The sequence below is a fragment of the Amyelois transitella genome, chromosome 22, assembly GCF_032362555.1.
Source record: "Amyelois transitella isolate CPQ chromosome 22, ilAmyTran1.1, whole genome shotgun sequence".
Taxonomy (NCBI): Eukaryota; Metazoa; Arthropoda; class Insecta; order Lepidoptera; family Pyralidae; genus Amyelois; species Amyelois transitella.
In genome coordinates, this window is record NC_083525.1 from 5,189,743 (window position 1) to 5,214,733 (window position 24,991).

Consider the following 24,991-nt stretch of genomic DNA (forward strand, 5'->3'; position numbering starts at 1 on the left):
AGCATTTACAACGTTCCGGAGAATCTTCCGTCCGGAAAAACCTTCACAATTCTGCGGAAACCCAATAGGTAGTACTTGTTGGTGAGAAAATCAATTTGAACCTCATACAATGTTTAAGACCAAGCCGTTTCTTATACTATTCGAGACAGTGAGATAAAAATGGAAACAATTACAAGTAAGTAGTTTAGTTCACTGGAACATTGTCTTAAAGAGACTATCACACATATGATTTGATTTATTATTATACTTACGAGTAACAACCTTTCCAAGGGAACACAATCAGAATGATAATATTTATTCAGATATGTACATATATTCATGTATGTGAAGGAACTTATCTTTATAGCATTTACAACGTTCCGGAGAATCTTCCGTCCGGAAAAACCTTCACAATTCTGCGGAAACCCAATAGGTAGTACTTGTTGGTGAGAAAATCAATTTGAACCTCATACAATGTTTAAGACCAAGCCGTTTCTTATACTATTCGAGACAGTGAGATAAAAATGGAAACAATTACAAGTAAGTAGTTTAGTTCACTGGAACATTGTCTTAAAGAGACTATCACACATATGATTTGATTTATTATTATACTTACGAGTAACAACCTTTCCAAGGGAACACAATCAGAATGATAATATTAGGAATTTTCAATGAAATCTTCTTATTTGGAACTCTCCAGGCAGGTGAGGATATAACCGAGACTATCGCCGGGAGAAAGAAGATGAAGGAAATCAACGTTAGAAAGATAAAGAGATTGCTCAGGCTTCCATCTCTGGTCAAATCTGTTTTAGTACTCGAAAGGTTTCGCTCCACATGGCAAATGGCAATGAAACTGGCTTGTGCAGTGTCGCATCTCCGCGGTCGCTCATTGTTACGGTATACCGTTCGTCGCGTTATCTTCACGCTGGTTTGATATGGCGACAAGTTCAAGGCTTACTTTTGTCGTTAACACATTTTAATATACACTCTATGGCGGATTGGTGACAGTTCTTACCCCAGAATTAGTTTTCGATAAATTACCGGTCCAGTTAGGACATATTTTACCTTCTACTGCGAAATGAATGTTGATGATTATACTTAAACAGATCTTGATTAGGTTGTGTGATAGCATTAGGTATAAGATTAATGACATTATAGTTAGGTCTTAAATTTTGAAACACTAGAATCAATAGTCACGTCAATGAAACAATAGTCACGTTAAAATCACGACTTACTTGGCTGATATTTTCATCAAACATCTGGATTCAAGAGAAAACTCTTAAAAATACTTTTATTCTTAAGCCTTTTTTCTTTAAACTTCAATACTCAAACGACAAAATAAAATCCATTATTATACTTGATTGCAGAGGCATCGGCAAAATATAAATGATGCTAAACGAGCAAATTAACCTAAAAATTGCTCTCGTGACGTTACTTGTGATATTTTAATCCTCAATTAAAGAAAGAAAGTAGTGCCATACGGGCAATATTTTATGGTGACCTTAAAAAGGCAATAAAAAGTGATTATGGTCTTTCGTGATATCAGGCACGCTTTAATTTGCTGAATTAAGAACTCTTAATTTTATGTTTAAGGCTTGGGTGCCAACTTTATTTTAGTTTAAAAATTAGTCAGTACTTTAAGAAATGAATTTTACTTTGTGATTTGATTTTGATTTGATAGGTACTATATAACTAAGATGCGTTATAGATATAAACAAGGTATTACGGTGTCGAAAGTTCAAACTCGCTTCACTGTTCTGCAGACAGGTTAGTAACTCGTAGACATGTAAAATAAAGGTCTTTTTGGTAGAAGGTCCAAATTAATGAACATAAATGTTTGATTGGTATTTAAATTTTCAATTTGATTGAGGGATTCGAAAAACTTTTTTCAAATACAAAATCTAAGGTAATGCATAAACAACGCACGATTTTTCATACGAATCTACCCGAGTCCACCCGAGGCTTCAGACTCAAATTACCATAGATTTTGAGTCTTCTAATCGCGCGTGACTGTGCCTTAGGCAGTGTTACGATTGCGCGTAAAAGGTGCTCGCTAGCTTTCACCAAGATGAGACGACGTCCATTGCAAGACTATATTACCTCTATTCTATATGTTCCGTCTCTCTTCAACGAACCGTGAAGTTATCTTTGATATCTTTCACTTGTGTTTTTTTCTTTTCGTTCGCGTTTGCAGTTCTGAAATGAAGATTTTTGAAATGAAGTTTTCAAGTTTAGGTGTTGGTGATGCAAACGTGTCTGATATTATTTCAATAATTTTAACTATTCTCTCTCTCTCTCTCTCTCTCATAAAAACATATTGCTGCTGTTGGCTGCGGTTTGAGCTAACTTGGGTCCGATGAAGACAGCATACAATTATATTATGTGGTAGAAATTGGCAAAGTTTTTACGGTTTGTTGTTTGCCTGACATCAGTGCTTTGATAGTCCAGTTCAAAAGAAACTCTCCTTTACATCATTAAGCACAGTACAGCTGAACGAAGCCTTTCAGTCTTTTCAAGACTGGTGGCTATGTCTACCCCGTAAGGGATGTAAACGTTATTCGGTATATTATGTACGTACATCAATATCACATGTTAATTTGTTTTTTACTGGACTATGTCATTTAACAACATACACTATTTTTTATCTTCTTCTTAAAATGAATAACGTGACGGAACCTTGGACAAATCTAGTAAAACTGGGGAGTAAGTATCAAAACTAGATAGAGACGTGACTAGATAAATGTATGTTTGTACGTTTTATCTCATACAATAAACCTCAACCCTCTTCTAAACACACAAGGTAGCTCAAAAAACCAACAATATAATACTAACAGTTTATTGTGAACTGCAATGAGCTATGTTTTATACCTAAGCTAGTATGATATCACTGCTTGCACTAGTTTTAAGAGATAAACTTTATTAAAGAACGTCTAATCTTTCCAGATCTTGGTCTACAAACAGCAGAGCCTATCACGTAAGTCCTGATTCATTTCTATTTTGCTCGTATATTTTAACCATCATTATATTCACCTTCAGTCATTTTTAAAATTCTTTCTTAAAAAGTATATTATTTTACCGATAAGACGGCATGAATTTTCTTTTTAGATTTTTAAATTTCACACAAATTTGTGAGTGCAAACATTACAGACAGACAAACAAACAGGCAAAAATTCTTAAAACCAAATTTATGGCGTCGATTTTTTGCCAATATTTTTCAAATACAGAGATCGATCTACGCGTAACTATTTTAACCGCATCTTACCGATTCGACTACCGACTACCTTCGCTTTTTCTTAGGTTCTTGTAAAACTAGGCTGTTATTTTCTTTTGGATAACTGCTCTCTCGGGACAATATTTTGCAAAAATACAATCCCAGCTATAAACTTATGCAATAAGAGTTTACACAATGATGCAAGTGAGGTTATTAAAAATAATTACTCTGTCAATCTGTACGTTTGTCATGATGATGCGCCGGCGCCGCTGAGTTGTGCCGCGATTATACTGCTGTCACAAGCATGTTTTACGATGTGAATATTATGAAATCCTTTAAAATATGATAGTTTAATTGTCAACGGCCTAATTTTTGAATGTCAGTTTAGTTCGAAACAAATATGCAGTATTTAAAAGGAAAAGTGAGACAGCAAAAATTATGCAGAATCAAATTCAGTTATTTTTTTTTTGGTTCCATATCTTTCTTTTTTTGTATCTAAGAAAGGGAAACCTGTTGCTTTATTTTCTTTTCCTTTTTATTACCATAGATACCAATAAATATCTTAAAGGATAAATAGGAAAGGTAGGTATGCTTTAAGGTTAGAAAAGCATGTCAAGTAGCAACATGAAACCTGTTGGTTTTGGTTAGCAACTCGTACCGTACTCGCCTCGCGTAGTTTTTGTCCAACTTCTGCGGTATAATTTTCCCACAATTTATTATATCACCGCAAGTTTGCATAGTTCGAAAACGTGTGAAAAATAAACAGGTGAGCGAGAAAGCTGTAATCCAGTATGTTGACGAGCGCGACACGAAATACTTGTCCACAAACATGGCCGCGCCACCGGCTTTCCATTTCGGACAATGGCCTTTGATTAGTCTCCAATTTTCGACGCGTTTTTGATTATACTGAGAATTGTGTCATATAAGTATATTTCATAACAGCAGGCACAACGTTCAATGAAGGAAACCCAACTAATACGTAGTCAACGACCTTATTAAATTTAAAGATGTTAGATGTAGGGTGTTTCCAACCAGGGGAGATATAGGAATTCGGAAAAAAAAACTTTTTAGATTTCTGCAAGGAATTTGCGATAAACTACTCTGAACGCGAGCAAAGCTGCGAGAAGTGGCTTTTATTAGGATAGCAGATTACAAATTGCTTATTTTATGTAATAACAAGCGAAATATTTAATTAATTCTTGTAATAAGGTCAGGTCAGGTCCTCGGCCAACCTTGACGTGTTTCCTAATGTTCCATCACGCAATTAATTTTTATAGTACAAGGAAAACAAATAGTTTATTTTTAAAACAACACCAAAAAAAATATATGAAATATCTTTTTGACATTTATAGTACGTTATTAACACACTGCGTTCAGTTGCTATCAATTCCTTGTTTCTCTTGGCGAAAGCCACCACTCTGAGAGACCTCGGTGTGCGTCTTGCCCACGTTCCAGGATTAAGTAAGTCATGTTTTTGCACGATGCGGCTCCCGTCTAATTACCGAATCTATCAATCATTAATATTTACCTATAAAGAATCTCGCATTATAAAGTGACTGACTGGACGTGCGACAACGTACAGTCCGAAACTACTGGGCTAACTGACTGAAATTTTACGTATTTTAAGATACTTAATATTTTAGTTTCGCATTCATTAGAATGACATAAATATGCAAATAGCTTAGATGATATTGCGTCATGAGAATGTAGAAGTACATTTTTTAAAGTATGATCATCTTAGTTTCTTATCAGCAATACTCATCTTAGTGACACAGTTGGCCTTGTGGCGTAAATTAGGTGCAATTTACGCGTTAATAGAAGGTTGTATTGAATGGAATGTTCAGAACAACAAGAATTATAATATTTGTCGAGAATATCCTCAATTGGATGCTATTAAGAAAAATAGTATATAACAAATACTCAAAGAAATAAGTAATCTTGTTCCGATTGTTATAGGTACATCAAAGAGGTTGTTTTAATCAATAAGAATTTATAATGTCCTATCAAACGGCATTAAGCGAGTTTTGTACATTTTCATCTACTTTTGGAAAGGCGTTATATTTTAAAAATAAATAACATTATATTATTTTATTTACCGAAAAATTTTAAACACCTTTTGACCTGCCACGGTTTCGTTTTAAGATGCGCACGGCACTCGATTATATTCCCCGCCTGTACCTAAACAGAGTTTCGTGATTGTTCTATATATAAGATTGTTTATCGGATTTAGGATATAAAAACTATAAACAACATACACATGTACCAAATAGATAAAAATGGTAATATTTAGTCTTATTACGATATTTATAGTATTTTCTCGCTTGAACTTACTTAGAAACATTAAGAAAGTTAAATTTCCTAAAAGTCTTCGCGTTTTTACTATCTCGGTACAATATTGGATAAAAAAAATAGGGCAAATAAAAAATTAGATCTGTCTCTTCAAAATTTAAACACTAATGTCTTTCTCACTCCTTAAATTTAAAACGTGCGTTTGATTTTCGTAAACAAATAAACTGTATCTAGTACATGCTGTGGAATATTTTTTATGATAGATAATTTATAGACCCACATAAAATAGTTACGTTTTCGTAATGTGTTGATACAATCCGATTAGATCTGACCCTATGGAGCGGTGTTGCCACCTTGTGAAATTTTTCATAATAAAGTCTTGCCTAATATTGTAAGCTTTAACTTCAGATGCGATACTCTTTTGTTTTACAAATTTGAGGAATAAGAATCTTGGGAGACAATTTTTAATTTTATTAGTAGGTCTCCTCTTAAAATGATGACAAATGTGGATGAAGCGAAAGAAGTGAGCAGGGATTGTGGCAAGTGGAAAGATGTGGTCTCTGCCTACCCCTCCGGGAAAGAGGCGTGATTTATGTATGTATGTCTTCTGTTATATTGTTAAGAAAAGAAGTTGGCCAGAAAAATTGGGATAATATGTGTGCTCTTAAAACATTCGGGATATGTCTATCTAAACACTACCACCTAGACAGTTTTGTCCTACTTTTGTGAACAGCGGAACTTTCCATTAAGCAAGATGGTTGATTACTATTTGTTAAAAAACATCTATAAACTGGAGCAAATCATTTTGTTTTTCATATTTTGATTATACAATACTTACAGCTACGTGAGTTAAAGGTGTTTATCGTATCAATTAAATGAAATTATGAAAAGAATATTATCACAGAAGTCATAATAAAACGGTACAAAAAATCCATTCAAGTTTAGCGTTTTGTCAGGTTGCCTTTTTATTTCACCATTGATTCCTTTGCAATCTTTTTTCACAAATTTTAAGATTGACCCTTACAAACAGCTCAGTGAACCTTGGGAAACAAGTTCACTAGTCGAACACTTGCGAAATTGATTACGTGGCGTATAAATTAGCCTGTTGTTGCTACTAATTTGGTTGGCACAGTGCAATAACCTGGTGTTACGCGAGACACCCTGCTCATTCAGGCAACTGGATGAATTACCGTTACCATGATCCAATATGGGTTACGTCCCCTGTACAGGTTGCGGAGTTCAGACGGGAGTCGTGTAGAAACGTGACGGTATCTGAAAGGAACTAAGTACGTTTTTAACTGACTTCAACAAAGAAGAAGGTTCACAATTTGACCGTTTTTTAAAATGCATAACGTCGATTTTTTCTGAATTTGGTCTGTTTTTTCAATTTAATCATTTATTACACGCTTATTTTTGAATAAACAGTATGTTAAGTTGTACCTACTAATTGCAAGTAATTTGGAAAAATAAATTTATCATATTTGTGCAGCCTACAGTTCTTATCATGCGCCATGATATGGCTATTTATTTTCTTATTTGAATAATGTGTCTCAATTTAACAAACATCCCATACAAAGGTGTGTGTAGTTTATGATTATCGCTAGTAATAATTTACCACTTACAACTTGTATGAATTTAAAACCGGTGACCATAACAGGGACATTAAAATATTTCTTCGAGAACGATCATATTGACTCTTTTGACCTCTGCGTTTATTATAACTTTAGGTGTACCTATATATTTTATACCGATACTTATATTTTTGTCATTACATTACCTCTCGCCTCTATCTCAGAGGGGTAGAAAGACACTACATATTTTCACTTGCATATTTATTTGAGTTTGTCCGCATTCATCAATTTTTGATGCAAGTCGGTTTTGAGTCCTCTCAGATCATTAACGTAGGTATGTAATTATTATTTTCTATCAATTTTTATTTTTATGCCTACGTCATATCGTTGCAATTCATTGAAATTTCTGACTTCAAAGTGACCGTATCTGTAGAACCTTACGGCATTTTTAGTGTGAAACTAATGTTAGTGTGAAATAAAAATGTAAATTCTCCCGTAGATAATATGACTATATTTTTTCATAATAAATAATTTTACCGAAGTTACAAACAAGAAATGTACGAGTATTATGGAACAAAGCAGAAACTTACATTTCTAAGTTCTAGGAACTAAGACAAGGAACATGTACAATTTAAAAGTGAAATGTTTCTTGTAGAAAAAGTAAATTATTCACAAGCAATGATTGAGGTGCACTCGTGCGCATGCATGTGTATATGCAAATGAAAACGTGCAGAGAATGCATAATTACTTTGATTTTAATAGACAAATTTTCACGGCCACTGTTTTCGAATTGATCTGTCCTCCTATACGTATTTATTCTTCATGTTTTTGCTATGAAACAAAATTGTTCAACACAAGGATTTTGCATAAAAGTAAGTAACTGACTGTTGGCTCTGTCTGCCTCGCAAGGTATATAGACGTAGACAAAGCGACATTTATCTGACAACTGATGCTATACTAGAACCAGGTCTATGATTGAATTATTGCAAATATCTGTATGTTGGTAGTTCAACTAACAACAAACTTAAAAAGCAATGTTCTGAATTGAAATTCTGAATTTGAAGTGGTTCTATTCTATTCTGCCCAGAACCTCATAGATCCAATCTTTGCAATACTATCTTTCAAATCTACCACGAGTCATTGCACTTCCTCATACATTTTTCATAAATCGCAACACATTATTATGCCTCGTTCAATCCACACATCACTTGATTCACTTTTACTTAGCATTCACGCAAGGCAGTGAAAACAATCAATTGTTTACTTTCTCGCGTCTATCCGGATACCTGACCCCGGGATCCTGATGGAAATTGCTAATAACATGTCTTCGCGGGATTTCTCCTCATGGGCCGGCCACGGTTAAAATTAATGGCGTTTATGCATGCTCTTACTGCATTTAAAGACAAATTTGTGTCCATGTCACAGATATTTTGTACGTATTATGCCGTGTGGTTCCCGGCACAAATACAAAAAATAATAGGATCACTCCATCTCTTTCCCATGGATGTCGTAAAAGGCGACTAAGGGATAGGCTTACAAACTTGGGATTCTTTTTTAGGCGATGGACTAGCAACCTGTCACTATTTGAATTTCAATTCTATCATTAAGCCAAATAGCTGAACGTGGCTATTCAGTCTTTTCAAGACTCTTGGCTCTGTCTACCCCGCAAGGGATATAGACGTGACGATATGTATGTATGTATGTATTCTATATCTGCGGTCCATTAAGCCCGAGTGGTTAACGTTACGTTAATAGAATAGGACCACTGATGACTACTCCATTTTTCCCCATGATAACCATGGGGGAAAATGGAGTAGTCATAAGAGGCGACTGAGGGATTAGGCACATTCATCTGCACTAGATGAATGTGCCTAATCCCTCAGGCCTTTACTACGAGTATAATCCACTAATGGATCAAGTTAAATAAGAGTCAGGTCGCCACCTTGTAGAACTTTTATTTTCTGTACAGAAATGTTCAGGGCCTTGGTGGCGCAAGGATGCGCTTACCTCTGAGCCACAAGGTCCCACGTTCGATCCGTGTGGTCAGGTTGTAATGAAAAACTGTTGGGTGTTGGATGTGTATCTATATCTAAATATGGTTATGGTTATCTAGTATCGTTGAAATTATCCATCCCACCAAAAGTCTCGAACTTACTTTGAAGTCCATATTTAAGTATTAATTTACCGAAATTAATTAGACAATAGCTATGTTTTCAATTATGCAAATTCAAACTTGGGTACATGTCAGCTGCAATTGTTATAATGTTTATTATTTTTTGATTGCTCTTATCTTTTATCTGAATATTTTGAGCGTAGCGTAGCTATAGGAACAAGTTTGGGTGTTAATGTTTTGGTACACTGGCCTGCACAAGCGTTCACCTTTATCGTTCAAATTTTGTTTTTTATTTTTTTTACATGATTTTTTTTTTATAAAATACTATCTGCTCCCCGAGATTTCGTTCACCGTATAAGTTCATTTATCCCCTCTTTTTACTATGAGTGACTTTCGCATTTGTGATATTAATAAAGATTAATAGTAAACTAGATATCACCCGCGGCTCCAATTGCATAAAGTAAAATATCCCGTAATTTTCTTTTGAATAACTCATATCTTAGTAATTACTAATAATTTTAATGAAAATATTGAATATTTAGCACTTTTGTTAGAAACTGTCCTCAAGGTACCTTTTTCTGGACAGGTAGGTGTGTGAGGCACGTTAATGGTCCGGGCTCGAATCGATCGCGTGCCTCTGATTTTTTGTGATTTAACTTTTTTGTATTTTCGAGCGTCAAGTTCTGGGTTGCTTCAATTTAGAGAGAATTAACGCGTTCCAGTAGGATATTTGTTGGAATTGCATTGATATTATTCGGCTACAATTTTTTTTTATGTCGGTCCTATCCGTTCTTTCCGAGTTTCTTTATTTTTTATTATATTGGTTTAGGTTCCTCCTGCGTGAAAAGTATCATATAAGTCTTTTTCCATATTTCACGCTAAATATATGTATACAAAATTACATGAATATAAGTGGTTTTACTGTAAAGTGGTAACAAACAAACTTTCTTTCGAATTAATGGCATTAATATAGATGTTTATCCGTCTATAGCTAATATGTATATTTGAGTAATCACATTAACAATGGCTTATGCACCAATGTTGAACTCTAATCCTCGGTTGCTGACCTAAACTCCTGAATGACCGATTTGACAAGCGCTTGACCGACTTACGGTATCCACTCGATACTACGAATCGATTCTTCCGGAAAATCGGTTGCGTAATCAATGCAGAATCGAATGAGCGATGTCGTGATGTTTATTTCGTCTTTTCGATAAATCGCTGAGAATTAATTTGTTGTTCATTAATTTGCGTATGTATGCAAATTTCTTCATTTTGCATCTGAATAGCAATGCGGATCTGTGGTTAAGTGGGACATTCATTGTATAATTAATAAATTGTTTTGTACGATTATTATATTGATGTATCCAGATGGGTGTGATTCTACAAGGTTTGGTGGTTAGACGAGTTGCTTCGTGTAAAACCCTGCACATTCCATCGTGGTCACAGCTTGACCACATGCTCCCCTCCAGAGAGGTGTATATGGAACCGGGAACCAAAGGCGATGAGAATGACAGAACGAATAATAATATAGTTTTTTGTTCCTATCACCTTTTCTTCTGTTTGTTAGGTACTGTACTGTACTGTACTGTAGTCTTTTATATGCTAACACTATGGGCTGCGTTCTGAAATTAAGAATTTGAATTTACAACTTTTGCAGTTACCTTAATGTGCAGATTTCTTAAGCATCTTTTACTGAGCATAGCATCGGTTAGCACTTAAACTAATGTAAATTCTCTCTCCAATAAAAAGCTGGTTTAGTTATATCAGTGCATACAACCGCTTACGTACCAGGTCTAGATAAGCAGTATAATACAAGCTTGCACCATTGTGCGGGCCGAGTGGTCGCCCTCCACTCAAGGTGACTCGGACCAGTCGCATTCCAAACAGTTTTGTTTTTTCTTTCACCTCTGTTGCCGAATGAAAAAAGCTAGGGGACTTTGCTGTTTAGCCGAGTCATCGATTTTAGGTAAATTTATTATTGTATATAGATTTTGATCTACTTGAAGTCTGAATCTAATCGGAAAATACTTACCTAAAAAAATATTTGTTTAACCTTAATTGCCTAAGACAAAAAGAAAAAAAATGTTTTTGAAATCGGTTAACAAATGAACTAATAACATAACAGAGTACCTAGAAATAACTATAGAGATATAATCACTAGTTACTTCACTTCGTGTGATAAAGTAGTATTAGCAGGTATAAGTCAACATTTCTTTTCTATCTCTATGTGCACTAATCTCGGAATATTGTGGATGAATTTTGTTTTTATTTGAAATGTTGGAAAGAGAGTTGACGAAGGTTAATATCTTTAAATGCTACCCGTGCGAAGCGAAGGGTCGCTAGTTATGAATAAAACGACGCTAGTTTGAGACTCAGAAAATTATATACGAAAGTACTACCTTCAATGAAAATAACAAATATTGGATTATTGATTGACGTTCCTAACGTCTCTAAGAACATCATACCTACTGTCTACCCGCTCTTCAGTAACGTAAGATTACGATCTGAATTGATTTCTTGACATGCAATTGACTCAACTTGTTCATTTTAATCGATTTTGGTTTCGAAAATAAATTGACAAATCAACTTCCGATTAGGGACTAGTTACTGGTTTAAATAATTTACACGTTTGATAAATTATTATTGCTATTAATCAAATTTTTAAAGTAATTTAATCTGATTTACTATATTTTTTTGTAATTAGTAGCTCATGCATAGGTACAACAGGTTATTATGATTGTACAGGTTTCAAAGTTTACATTTAAAGAACAAAGATAAGAAATTATAATTTAATGTAAATTCATCATTAAATTATTTAACAGTATTAAAATTAATAGAACTCCTTAGAAACTCAATAACCGACAAGAATTAAGCTAAATATGTGTTGGGATGATAAGAAAGAATAAAATTGTGTTGTAATTCCGAATTTTAGGGTATAAAGGGCGTTATATCTAGCATATAGCAATGTATAAAACGTGGTTTTCGAGTTTTGTCGCTATTGCCTCTGTCTGCCCCGTATGTGTGTCTATATTTTTGCGGTAGAAATCGTAGATCTTATTTCTAGTTTGTTGTAAGATCGTGCAGCGTTACAACAAACTTAGCACAACGCTAAGTAAAAGTGTGTAACAGTTTTACATGCAGTTGCTAAAATATCTAAAAATTACACATTTCGGTTACGTAAATGCAGACATTTGAAATGTTCTAATATTAACTTTTGTGCGACTAAAAACTAGTCGCTTTTCTTTATGTCAGAAATAAGTCAATACCTATTTATTTAAATATTCATTGAGCTTTAAAGCTTACAATTCAACTGATACAGTTAAACTGACTTCTTAAAAAACGAATTAAAACTTCCAAAAGCAAAATTTTATTATGTTATACAGCATGTAATATATCCTTAGAAACAAAATGTGGACGCTATTTTGTGTCTAAAGACATTTCCCTTTGCTGAAAAAAAAAATAGATAAATAATCCTAAACTTATAAAGTTTTCATTCATATAAAAACACCAATGAAAATAACTACTTGTGGTAAGTATGACAAATATTTATGTTAGTCAGATGATTGTCTATTTTCTCCGCCATTCTTAGTTTGAGGTCGCGGAGATATGAACAAGCTAACAGACATATGCAAATCCATGGTCCACCGCGGTAGGAATTCGTGTCAAGATGACACAAGGACAAGACATTAATTAGTATGTTGATACAGCCATGAATAAAAGAGCTTATTTTCCACCTAGGCTAGAAAGCTGTGGCAATTGCAAATGCGGTAAACGTGAATTTCATCTGCTTATTTCTCGCCTTACTCTTCTATTTAAAAAGGGAAACGTTTTGGATACGTTATATTATAACTTTTCAAAATTCACCCCTCTTTCCCTCAGAGTGTAATTACTAGGGTAATTACTAAAAACCAACTTTTCACTTGCCACGACCCCTACATACATCTTTCGCTTCATCCACTTGCATACTCTCTTCATGCAAGTCCATTGGTTTAGAGTACTCTTGACCTGACCTTTCGCCAGGACGTCCCAAAAAAAAAACGCAATGATGATTATTATGTACGTTTACTGACCATTAACACATAAATATGCTGTCCGCGTGAAATAAATTTTAACTAACCCCTTATGTTATTCCAATGTCTAAGCTATATTACTGCAAAGTTTAATGAAATCCATTCAGTAGTTTTTGCGTGAAAGAGTAACAAACACATCCTTACAATCTTTTGCATTTAATAATATTTATATGATAAGTGTGTATTAACAAAGTCATGTATAGAACAATAAATAGTGATGTCAGAAGTGAAGTGCGGTTTACCTTCGACGCCTGCGCATACACTTGTGTCGTGTAAACTGTCCATTCTATTACAGTGATAGTAGTTAACTTCTTTACTAAGATAAGAAGGTTATCTTTTGTCATTGAGATATTATTCTTATATGTCTATGAACCTTTTTTAATTCCTTAGAAAATAATATACTTTTTTATTATTTTGGAATAATTTTAATGTTAAATGCAATATTATTAATTAGTATAGTTCAAAAAACTTATTATTAATTTCACAAAACCTTAAAAATTCTTAGGGCTTATTGATTGCGTACTTTGTAATTGAACATATGTATATTACAAATTTTGACTTCCTAGGACTTTTTGTCATGAGCTGTCTGTCACTCGGTACCACAAGAGTTTCATTTATAGTGACTAATTATTGTAATAAGTAGGATTATCATATTTTTAACCAAGATTTAACCAAATATCAGCGACGCTAATGTCTGCTACACGTTTTAAATCTTATTAGCTAAGCCCCGTTAGTACGTACCGGTTCGCCCGTTATTCAGATATCATAGGAACTGCTAAAGGCCTACAATTTATGGAGATTATATCAGGTAGGAATTGGCCCCGGGCTGATTTATATTTAAATATAAAACTTCTAAACAATAACATCAGTAACTTCGATAAGTCCAACTTCACTTTTAACGCAGATCATTTGTGTAGTTTAAATGTCTTAATTTTGTTATCTGCAAGCAAATACTAACAAATAAAGAATATATAAAGATGTTATTATAAACAGAACATACATAAACATAAAATATGTTCTTTATTTTTGCCAATGACCTAAATGTGATGTATTATACAAATGCTTTCGTAGTTCCAGTGGATTTTGCTTGAACTTTTACACTTACCTATATAATTGTAAAAGTTTATACCTACATACATACATCTTCTGCATCGTATCAGTTTGATTACGTACCTATAATTTTTAAGGGAGTTAGATATTCTCGTGATGCAATCTCTTAACGCCTTGAAGACAATACAATGGCAAATACCTTTCAATCAAATACAAATTCGACGTCTAACATTGATTGAATGTTAATTGATCAATCACCGCCCACGATTGCATATTGACAATTATATTAGAGATCTTCAGTTTTCCTTATTAGTAAATCAATTTGTTACTTAAAATCAAATTTACATTTGATTCAAGTATAGGTATTTTGATAGAAGTTTTCTACGTTATAACGTGATACAAGGTAAGTATATGGTATAAGATAATGTTAATGTTTGTCGTGTCAAACCCACTGTTAAATATTTATTTACGTACGTTTTCAGTTTTTTATTTTGTTATGAGGAGTGGCAAACGAGTCACGAATAAAAAATTGTAGTCTAGAACTATTTTTTCAATTCAAAGTATACCCTACCTATATTTTCCTGAATTACAGTGGGATCTATAAAAACAAATATTTCGTAATGCATTTACTATAGAGATAAAACTTACCAGTAGATATTTTAAAAGTTATTTAGTTCAGAATTTGACTTCCCCTTGACATCAAGGGGAAGTCCAGTAATAAGTCCCATTTTTTTTTATGTATTTACTGCTTACACGCGATGGTAAAAACATTCGAAATATTTAGTTATCTTGGATAAAATAACGGAAATGCTGTGGCGAAATCTCACGTAGATAAGTAGTAAAGGAATGTTGACATGTAATGTTTGATAAGATCACTTATCGGAACCATTTAACTGGACGAAAAATACGAAGAATGTCCCAAATATTTTGTCCACATTCAAGTGTGCATGTGATAACTCTTTAGAGTTCTATTTTTCAACTGACTTTGTTGGAAATAATATTATATTGTAGTACTGTTGTGACGACCGCAAATCTCGAAAAGAACTGTGAGATTATCTTTTGTTTTTATTTCAACTATTTCATCCTTCATAAAAGAAAATTGCATAATATGATTTTGTGACCCATTGAGGTTTGATCGATCATAGTTATGATCCATTAAATTATCGGTTCGAACTATCTTATTATATGTTTTGTACTAGTTGTGAAGGCCTTATGAACATGAATAGGTAAAAGGAGGATTGAATAATAACAGGTAGTCAGTCTATTGACTTTCAATCTCAAATTTCGCTATCCTTTTACACCAAACCTAAATATTTATAAAAGATTGCAATAATTTCGTAAAAATCATTGAATTTTATCTATGGTCTTTGTAGACGAAAGGCTAAACGTTCCGCAAGTGGCGTGTTGCGTTAATAGCCGCAAAAAGTATTCAAATCGATTCACGTCGCGCGTTCATGACCGGCTCAAAATTTATACGACAAGGAGTTAAAAATACAGAAATGACAAAAAAAACATAATTTAACAATGGAATGTTGAAGTTTCAATGGGTAAGTTAAAGAAAGTTAAAAGAAAACTGTTAAATTATGCTTTTCGTATTTAGTCCGCCCATGCTTAAAAAATCGTATTTATGACGTAAAAATAATAAATAACTTATTAGATCACATATTCTAATCATAATTATATGATAAGAATTATAATCATAATTTAATACCTATGTTTATAAAATTCTGCCGAAGTCGTCACAAACTAATATCGAAAAAATATTTTCTTGTCAACAGAATCTGGATTTTATAGAGAAATTATTTAAAATCATTTCATGTAATTTCATAAATATTTAAGAAAATTCTTATTGTAGATTAGTTTAAAGTAAACGCAGGTTTCAGTGGATAATCTGTTGTCCTACACTTATTTAATAATAGTATTTTAATAACTTGATTAAGATACACCGAGACGCCACGTAACTGTTCCTCAAGAAAATGCTAGGAAGAGAGGCTTTGACGCTGTTATTAATGTAATAACATCAGCCATTTTGTAGGAATGAAGACCGCTGTCGTGACGGCATCGTAATTACACGCTGATATCTCATGTATCTTCTTAATTGAGTTTGCATTTTATTAGGTTTTATGAACGTAAACATTTTGTATTATTTTGCACGTATTTTGATTTACGATATAATGATTCATTGAAGAGTACCATTATTGTATTAGGTACCAAAATCAGAAAGTTAAATGTCTATTAACATATGTACCTATAACAACAGTATAGTTATATTTCATCTTTTTTTTGTATAAAAGTTTGTACTTTAAACGTAACAACAATACTTCCAAATCTAGTTTTAAACCATATTTAACACCAAGAAGGCATTTTGTTAAGCCACTTTTTATTTATATCGTTAAGATATTGCATCATGAATATATTGTGTGCTTAATATAAATCTAGATAGTACTTGTAATAGTACTAATAACTTCTGAATAAATTACTAAATGACTACTCGTCTTTATCTACCAGCTGATAAGATTGTTGTGGTTAACCAACCTGGTACTTAGAACTAACTTAACTTTAACAAATGACGTTTTTTTTAAGTATTTAATGGAATGTGTGGTCAACACATACTGATAATATTTAATATGAATCGATTAAATTAAAATAAATAGATAACTTAAATCATAAAATAAAGAGATGTTTGAATCAATATAAAAATATATAAGGCAGTGTCTTATAAATTATTTGTGTTTAAATATTTTTTCTTAGATTACTTTAAAGTTCAGTACCTCACATGTAAATATAGGTATACCTACTTCTAGCATATCGACATATCGTCTTATATTCTCTGTGGTCCACTGTACAACATGGTACAATATAGGCAAAATTTAGTGTCTTGTGATTTTTTTTATTTGATGCGTAATTTAATACGTTGATGCGCCAACGCAAATCTTCAGTTTGGGTTCCTTCCACCCAAAGGTTATGAATTAGCAATAAGTCCATCTTTGTACTATCTCTGTCTCTTTTGTGACATAATATATATTATACTTTTATGGTGCAATAAAATGTTTTCTCTATGTAATATATTTAATGTCAGCTCCATTCAATATTAAGAATGTAGTCTATGGCACCTACCTAGAGTAACGGGCGCGGTCGATGACAGCGTCCTGTGCGCGCACCTCGCCACTTTTTGCTTACCTTTACATAACATATTTTGTAATTGTACAAGTTATTTTCTCCGCATATTCTTCTTGACGATTAATTTGTTGTTTGCTGTAGTGCTATGGAAATAAAAAGTATTAAATTATTGCTAAATAATAATTGCTTTTATCACTCATGATTATCATACCGTTATATACATTACCCCGTATTAGAGTTAGACAGCCGTCAACTTTGCCATAAACATGATATAAAATATGACGATTGACGATATAAGTATAGTGTTTTTAGCAAGACCTATCCTAACGTACATAACAAGAAAAGCAAATGGTTAGTTGTGATTTTTAACAAAGAACTGAAGTTAATACGCTGAGTGAACTTCTTCTGCAGGGTATGATTACAACTTAAATCCTTGTATAATTTATTTCCAAATAATAATATAGAAGCAAAAATAATAACCCTGTATAAGTATAAATATTACACATTAATAAGTAATACAATACCTCGATATCTATTTGGCTTTGGCCCGTAAATATCGAAAACAAAAAGAAACCCGTTTTAGACCGAGAAAATAAACGTATGAAAATAATAATAATATATTATGGTAAATGCTTAAGACAACATTACTGCAATGAATATATTATTATGGAAAATAATTATGTTTCAATGTTTTTAAACGCACGCGAGTGTTGCATTGAACGAGTATTACAAACAGCTTTAAACGCATCGTAAATAGAAGGATGCGCAAGAAATCTTAAATGTAACATCCTGTTGTTACCTGTACGTGTGGTTCTACGGGGCTATCTTCACATTCTAAAACTTACTTTTTGTAAACATATGTACATACATATATACATACAATCATGTCATTATCCCTTACGGGGTAGACAGAGCCTACAGTCTTGAAAAAATATAAGAACACGTTCATAATGAATGATTTGTTAGCTTATTTATAAACTCTTTATTGCACATAAAAAGAAATAAAACAAATTACAAAATAATTAAATGGTTGTAGTTAAAACAAATTAATAATAATAACTTATCATCTTCGCTTAAAATCCACATAAACCTTGGTATATAGCTGGACTAATTACACAAAGGCGAATTAAAATTCAGTCAAACTGACTTGGCCGTGATGGAGACGATGTATAGATACTCACCCGCTCACCTTCTGATTGACTTTATAGACTTCATGATTATATAGATGACTTAGTGCATCCATCTTAAGTGACCTGCGAATCTTGTGAGTAATAGCTCTTTCTACCTAGTGAGGGATATATGCAAAATGGCATTAACTCTTTTGTTGAGACTCAGCAAACTCTCTAGTAGTAAGTGAAACTTGACATAATTGTTAGATAATTGCGTAGGAATTTCGCCTAAAGCTATAAAACTTTCTTCATATTCAACAGACGACGCGAAACGGAATTCAACTGTTAATTAATTTAAAAATGTACCAATTTTGCAATAATTAATGACATAAATGGCTGAAACGTTAAAATGTAACTATCATATAATTTATTGGTACAGTTTGGGCAATTTATTTGAAGTAAAAGCCTTTATGATGAGAAACTAAGTCAACAGATTAAAATTTCGCAGAAACACATTCATAAAATTTCGTAAGCTTGTTTATATAAATTTCATGACCAAAAAGTGGTTATTTACTAGATAATCTAGCGTTACATTTTTATAGTTAAAAAATGCAGTTTAGATTGTAAGAAGTAAGAATGAATCAAAAAAATATACAAATAAGTAGCACGTTTGAGGAAGGTGTACTTACCAATTTGAATTGAATTTTAGGCAAAAGCCTAAGAAATAGTCACTGATATGTGATATGAGAACCATGTTCTCAATATTTCATTCAACGTTGATATTACTAAGCGACCTGTCTAGAGCCTAATTATATAACGAGTACATCTAACTGTTCTTTATTTTAAATTTCGAGTTTTAACCATTAAACAGATTTCTCTGAAACATAATTATGATAGTTAACGAAGTTTTGTTTGTAATTCCCACTAAAACTAAATAAAAATACATAAGTTAGCCAATAGTTAGCCAAGTGCTAAATTATCCGTTGACTTTATAGAATCCTTCGTCCCAACCCTTGCCAACGCATCCCGTTACCTAGGCCTAGCCAGGACCGGTCTAGACTAGTTCCTACCTAGATTTATCTGCGGGAAACGAACACTTAAACCTTGAATTAGATAAGCTTTGTCGTTGATTGCGCCATTTTAGTCCAATTATAGCGCAGCAAAAAGTGTGATAAATCGTATTCAACACGTAATGAAATTAAACGAGTCATTCAAATGTTTATTGAATTTAAAACTGACAAGTTCATGATTAACGTTTTAAGAGTTCCTTAGTATAACCTAAGTAATACCTAAGTTTTTGCCAGTTGGCTATGGCACCCTAAAATGATATCTACTAAAAATACCAAGAATCTTCTGTAATTATAAGCGTAATATTACTGCACGGAGTAATAAAATGAGTTGACATGAATACAGTGACACGTCGAAATCGTAAAAGGAAAAATGAGTGAGAAAGTGGTGAGTTCACGTAACTTGTCGCTCCTCGGTAGGTGTGGCAACATTAATGTAGTATTTTTTTCTGGCCTTTCCTCGAAATACATCTTGCTGTCAGTTGAAGAAAAACGTGTATGGATAAAATTAATATTTAACGTTCCTTTTATGGCATAGAGAATTACCATTTCTTCATAGCATGCTCAACCTGTTTCATTGTTTTTATAACAGATTTTTGACATACATTATCCAAGTTTAAGATCCAATGGTGGCATATGAATTTCCATAATTTTTTTTCTATGACTTATCGATATTTATTGCTTCCTCGTCGGTGAGGAATCGCATTAAAATCCATTTAGGGATGCTCTCTGGATATGAAATTCTGGGTCACAAGATGACTTGAAGCAAAAGTAATGCAAAATTAGTCTGTGCCATATTTTAGCGGTAATGTGCTTGCCCCTGACTATGAAGGTTAAATGGCTGGATGGAAAAGTTAAAAAATAATGTTATGAATGTTTTTATCATTCACATATTTTTTTAAAATGAATAAAAATTAAGTAGTTTCTCATAATACCAAAAATTTAAGGCGTACTAAATCTCTGTGACTTCTTCTAATGCGTTTATGCATTACTAAGATAAATAATTTTAATGTTATACTACACTTAATATTATGCGTTTTGCAACATCACCGTGATACATTTAGATATTTGATTACGTATACATCTTTATATCCAGGTAGGTATTTGATCTATTACGAGTGATAGTGACATTTGATATTCACATACCTACGTAATGCAGTCTTTGAATGTTAGCGACGATTACAGAATTGTGATCATTATCACTGCATTTTTGTAATTATTGAATGTTAGTGAAAGTTTTGTCTTATTTATTTCCTTGATAAATTCAATTAAATTACTTTGATGTCAGTCTTGGTATAAGAGGCTAGAGGCTAAAGGACGCCTGTGGCTCCGCCCGCGTAATACGAAAAATCACCATAATTCCCGTTCCCACGGGAATTTTAGGGAAAACTATCTTAGTCCACCCTTAGACCACATAAAGAACCTACACGCCAAATTTCAAGTCTCTAGTCTCAGATAGATACCACAAAATGGAATACCTTGGGTTAAAAAAATAAATGCATTACCTATCCAATAATTTGCTAAAATTAAAAAAAAAAATTGTTCGAATTCCAGTCTTAAGCACATAGAAATAAAGATAATTTACTCATACAGTCAGGCAGACTTAAATTGATTAGTTGGCCAAGATTTGGTTGCAAGCACCTCAAATTATGCCTTAATGGCTAATATAACTAGGAATGTTCGTTATTTGTGCATGCCGAGCATCGAACCTTGGACCACATGCAGGCACGATATACCTACGCTCTCGTGTGGAATAATTTGCAGCACATAGTTATGTGGTACCGTCGGAAAAACAGTTTAATCAATTTTATTATTTGTTTTTCTATTACATGAATAAATGTCAGAAGAGGATTTCTTAAAGTTATATTTTTTAAATTCCCGATAGCATTATGATGGCACCATGTCAAATTTTAAAAAACATTGAACTTAATAATTAATGAATAAAAAAAAAATCGGGTGCGTCTTGGCTATAGGTCAATTACTAACTTGTTTATTATGTATTTTTCTATGTAAACCCTGTGGTTTCCAACACTTAAGTATAGGACCACTTCATATGCCGTCCCTATGCCCACCCATGGATGCCGTAAAGGTTGACTAAAGGGAAGGCTAATAAACTAAGTTTTCTTCTGTCACTATTTGAATCTCAATTCCATACAGCTGAACGTGGCCTTTAAGTCTTTTCAAGACGTTGGCCCTGTCTACCCCGCAAGGGATATAGACGTTATCATATGTATGTATGTATGTTTCTATGTAAACTCAATTACAATTTACTTGCTATCGGTACTCGTATTAGGTGTTTATGAGAATTTCACAAGAACGATCTAATAGTCGCGTAGGTCGTGGCCACAGATTATAAAATGGCCAGTACAGTAACTATTATTGTCTATGGTGTTGCCATGTGTGACGAAACCGATATAGTTGCGATTACCAGATTGTATTCATCAGTGTGAAATATTTTAATGGTAATGTTGATCTTGATTACATTTTGAATTAGAATACTTAAGGTTATTATTTATTAAACTTCAAAATATTTATGATTATATTATGTTCAATCTTGAAATTATTTTAAAAATATCGGTCAACATATTCTAAAAGTTTTAAGTTTTTTTTTAGTTTGTTAATGAGAACCACAGACGATTGCTGCTGCTGTACATACATAAATGATTCCTTTACCATCCCTAATGCAGAAACTTTATTAAAATAATACAGCAAAAAATACAAACACAAAAAAACTTTCTCTTATCTAAAAGAAAAACATACATACATACATATATATGATCACGTCTTTATCCCTTACGGGGTAGACAGAGCCAACAGTCTTGAAAAGACTGATAGGCCACGTTCAGCTGTTTGGCTTAATGATAGAATTGAGATTCCAATAGTGACGGGTTGCTAGCCCATTGCCTAAAAGAAAAATCCCAAGTTTATAAGCCTATCCCTTAGTCGCCTTTTACGACATCCATGGGAAAGAGATGGGGTAGTCCTATTCTTTTTTGTATTGGTGCCGCGAACCACACGGTAAAACAAAAAAAAACATTTAGAAAAAAAAGTTAGTCTTATTTTTCAATTATTCTTGGTTTTATTACTTGTATCTTTGATTAATTGCTATAAATTAATTCTTACAGAAAATGTACTTCACCTGCCTACACCAATGATAAAGGTTCTAACTTAATATGCTAATGTTCTTATCTCGGGTGAACGACCGATAACGTGTTACCTGTTTCTGCTCTAAGTGCGTAGATAAGAACCTACTTTAGTCTGTTTATTTACATTAGCTTTAAGATAAAGAAGAGTCGATATACAACTTTACTTTTATCTAAAATTAAGTTTACTTGTAATGGAAATAGAAAGTTTTTTATGTTCAAATTACCTTTAGCCCGGAGCTTCACCTGCGCCTTAATTTTCTAAATTCCTTCTTTTCAAAGAATTTTCCTTTCTGTAAGTAGTTACAGAAAAATAAATTTATGATACATTCCCTCGTTGAAAATATTTTTTAGTACACTTAATCCGCATGTTGTGTTAGTATCCGTATTCCGCATAGTATCATATAGCACAAAATGCAATTTGTTAAATTTGCATTTTGTGCTATAAAAGGACAAAAATACATTTTTGAATTTGCTAAGAGTTTTTAAGAGCCCCATGCGCCCCATGAACTTGCATGAAGATAGTTATATGACTTCGACGAAGCGAAAGAATTATGCAGGTTGCCACGATTCCTAAGTGGGAAGATGTAGTCTTTGTCTACATCTCCGAAAAAGAGATGAGATTTTATGTATTATATATGTATGCATTTGCTAAGACAAAATAAATAGACTACTATAGCCCATTCCATGTCTTATTAGTGTTAGGTAAATATAGGAGGAGTTAACGAAATTGTCAGTAAAAACTATCCGAGGCAACATTTCCTACGTTTATTTGAGGCTAATTACATCTCAGACATCTATTGGCAACTTTGTGTATTGCTTCATATCCGTTCGTGTCACCTTTACCAATTAATTTATATGTCTGACCATGTCATAACTCCATAACACATAGATGATGTTTAATTAACGGTAATATTATTTGTTGCAGATTTATTCATCTCGGAGCAATAAAAATTGATTAAGGTGAGTTTGCACTCAATTATACGTATGGAATAAATGTAATTTATTTTTATTTATAGTGGTCATGTTAAGTGATGTTGAAACTATCGATACGTAGGTACTATACAGAGAATGTTGAATAAAATTTACGTTTATAGGTATATCATGTCTAAATTACTTACGGGGTTGACAGCCCTAATACTATAGGAAAAACAAACTTATCTGTACTTACTTTAAAACAAGAAGATTCCTAGGTATTGAAAGCGCGAAATGTTCGAAGATGACGCGAGCGGAGCCGCAGACAAAACTCATTTCCATTATAATTCTTTAGCACCATATAAACGGCGATGGTTGCAGAGGAAATAACATCCCATAAAAAGCTACAACGCGGCGGAACATGGCATCATTATGGAGGAGTTTTCCGCTCAGTTTCCCACTTTCATTTAGCTATAAAAATGCACAAAAAATTCATAAAATGCATCGCTCGAGAACAGTAATTTGTAGGCGCATGCAATATAATCATATGGTTGGCTTAATTACAGACGGAGCATAGATTTTCACTTGCAAACTAGCGGTTTAAGTTTTAATTAGATATTTATATTTATGGGCTTTAATGCGATAATAACATTGCATAGTAAACACTTGGTTATTGTGAAAAACGGATGAATTTACGTTCTTAATTGATTTTAAAACTGCTTAACATCTTTAATGATATTTTTTATTATAAATTTGTGTGATTAAAACCAGTATAACCAATATGTGTACCAGTATAAATATGAATGTCCATTTAAATATATATTTTAAAGTACAATTCGATATACAAAATAATAGTATTTTCGAAGACAAATATGCCATCTCTTATTTTAAAAAAGAAATGAAAAAAAAACATTCAAGTTTTTATTACTTAGATTTAAATTGATTCTTCTTTTTTCAATTCTAGACAGTTTCAGTGGGATCGGAGTGTTTGTTTCTTTCTTAACAACGAAAGTAAAATTTCGCTGTATAATTTCGTTTATTCTTAGAAGTATATAGTTGTTAACATGTGTGCATACAATATACATAGCTTGGGCGTGTCTTCTAAGAACAATGAGCTATTTCTTTGGATTGCGGACGGAAGAGTAATAGTACAGTGTTGTCTATGATATTATGGTAATATGTTTTTGTGACCCCATTCACCATATGTTAGGTGACTTCGGATTCACTGTGATTGATGTGTATGAAGTTTAATGCCATTATTTATTATTATAAACGTAGAAGTTGATTTTCAAAATGATGATGACTTACCAGATAATCAAATATTAGTTTTACCAATTTTAATAATGATTTT

The 24,991-nt window shown here is 32.9% G+C and overlaps 1 protein-coding gene across 3 annotated transcripts in view; it reads left to right on the forward strand.

Moving 5' to 3' along the window:
• The window catches only part of LOC106130006 (trichohyalin), a 58,294-nt gene that overhangs the window by 7,516 nt on the left and 25,787 nt on the right, over positions 1-24,991 (forward strand). For all 3 annotated transcript variants that reach the window (XM_060950574.1, XM_060950573.1, XM_060950576.1), the window contains 2 exons: positions 2,923-2,953; positions 23,654-23,688. The gene's annotated coding sequence lies outside the window, so the exon portion shown is untranslated. The remainder of the gene's footprint in view (positions 1-2,922; positions 2,954-23,653; positions 23,689-24,991) is intronic.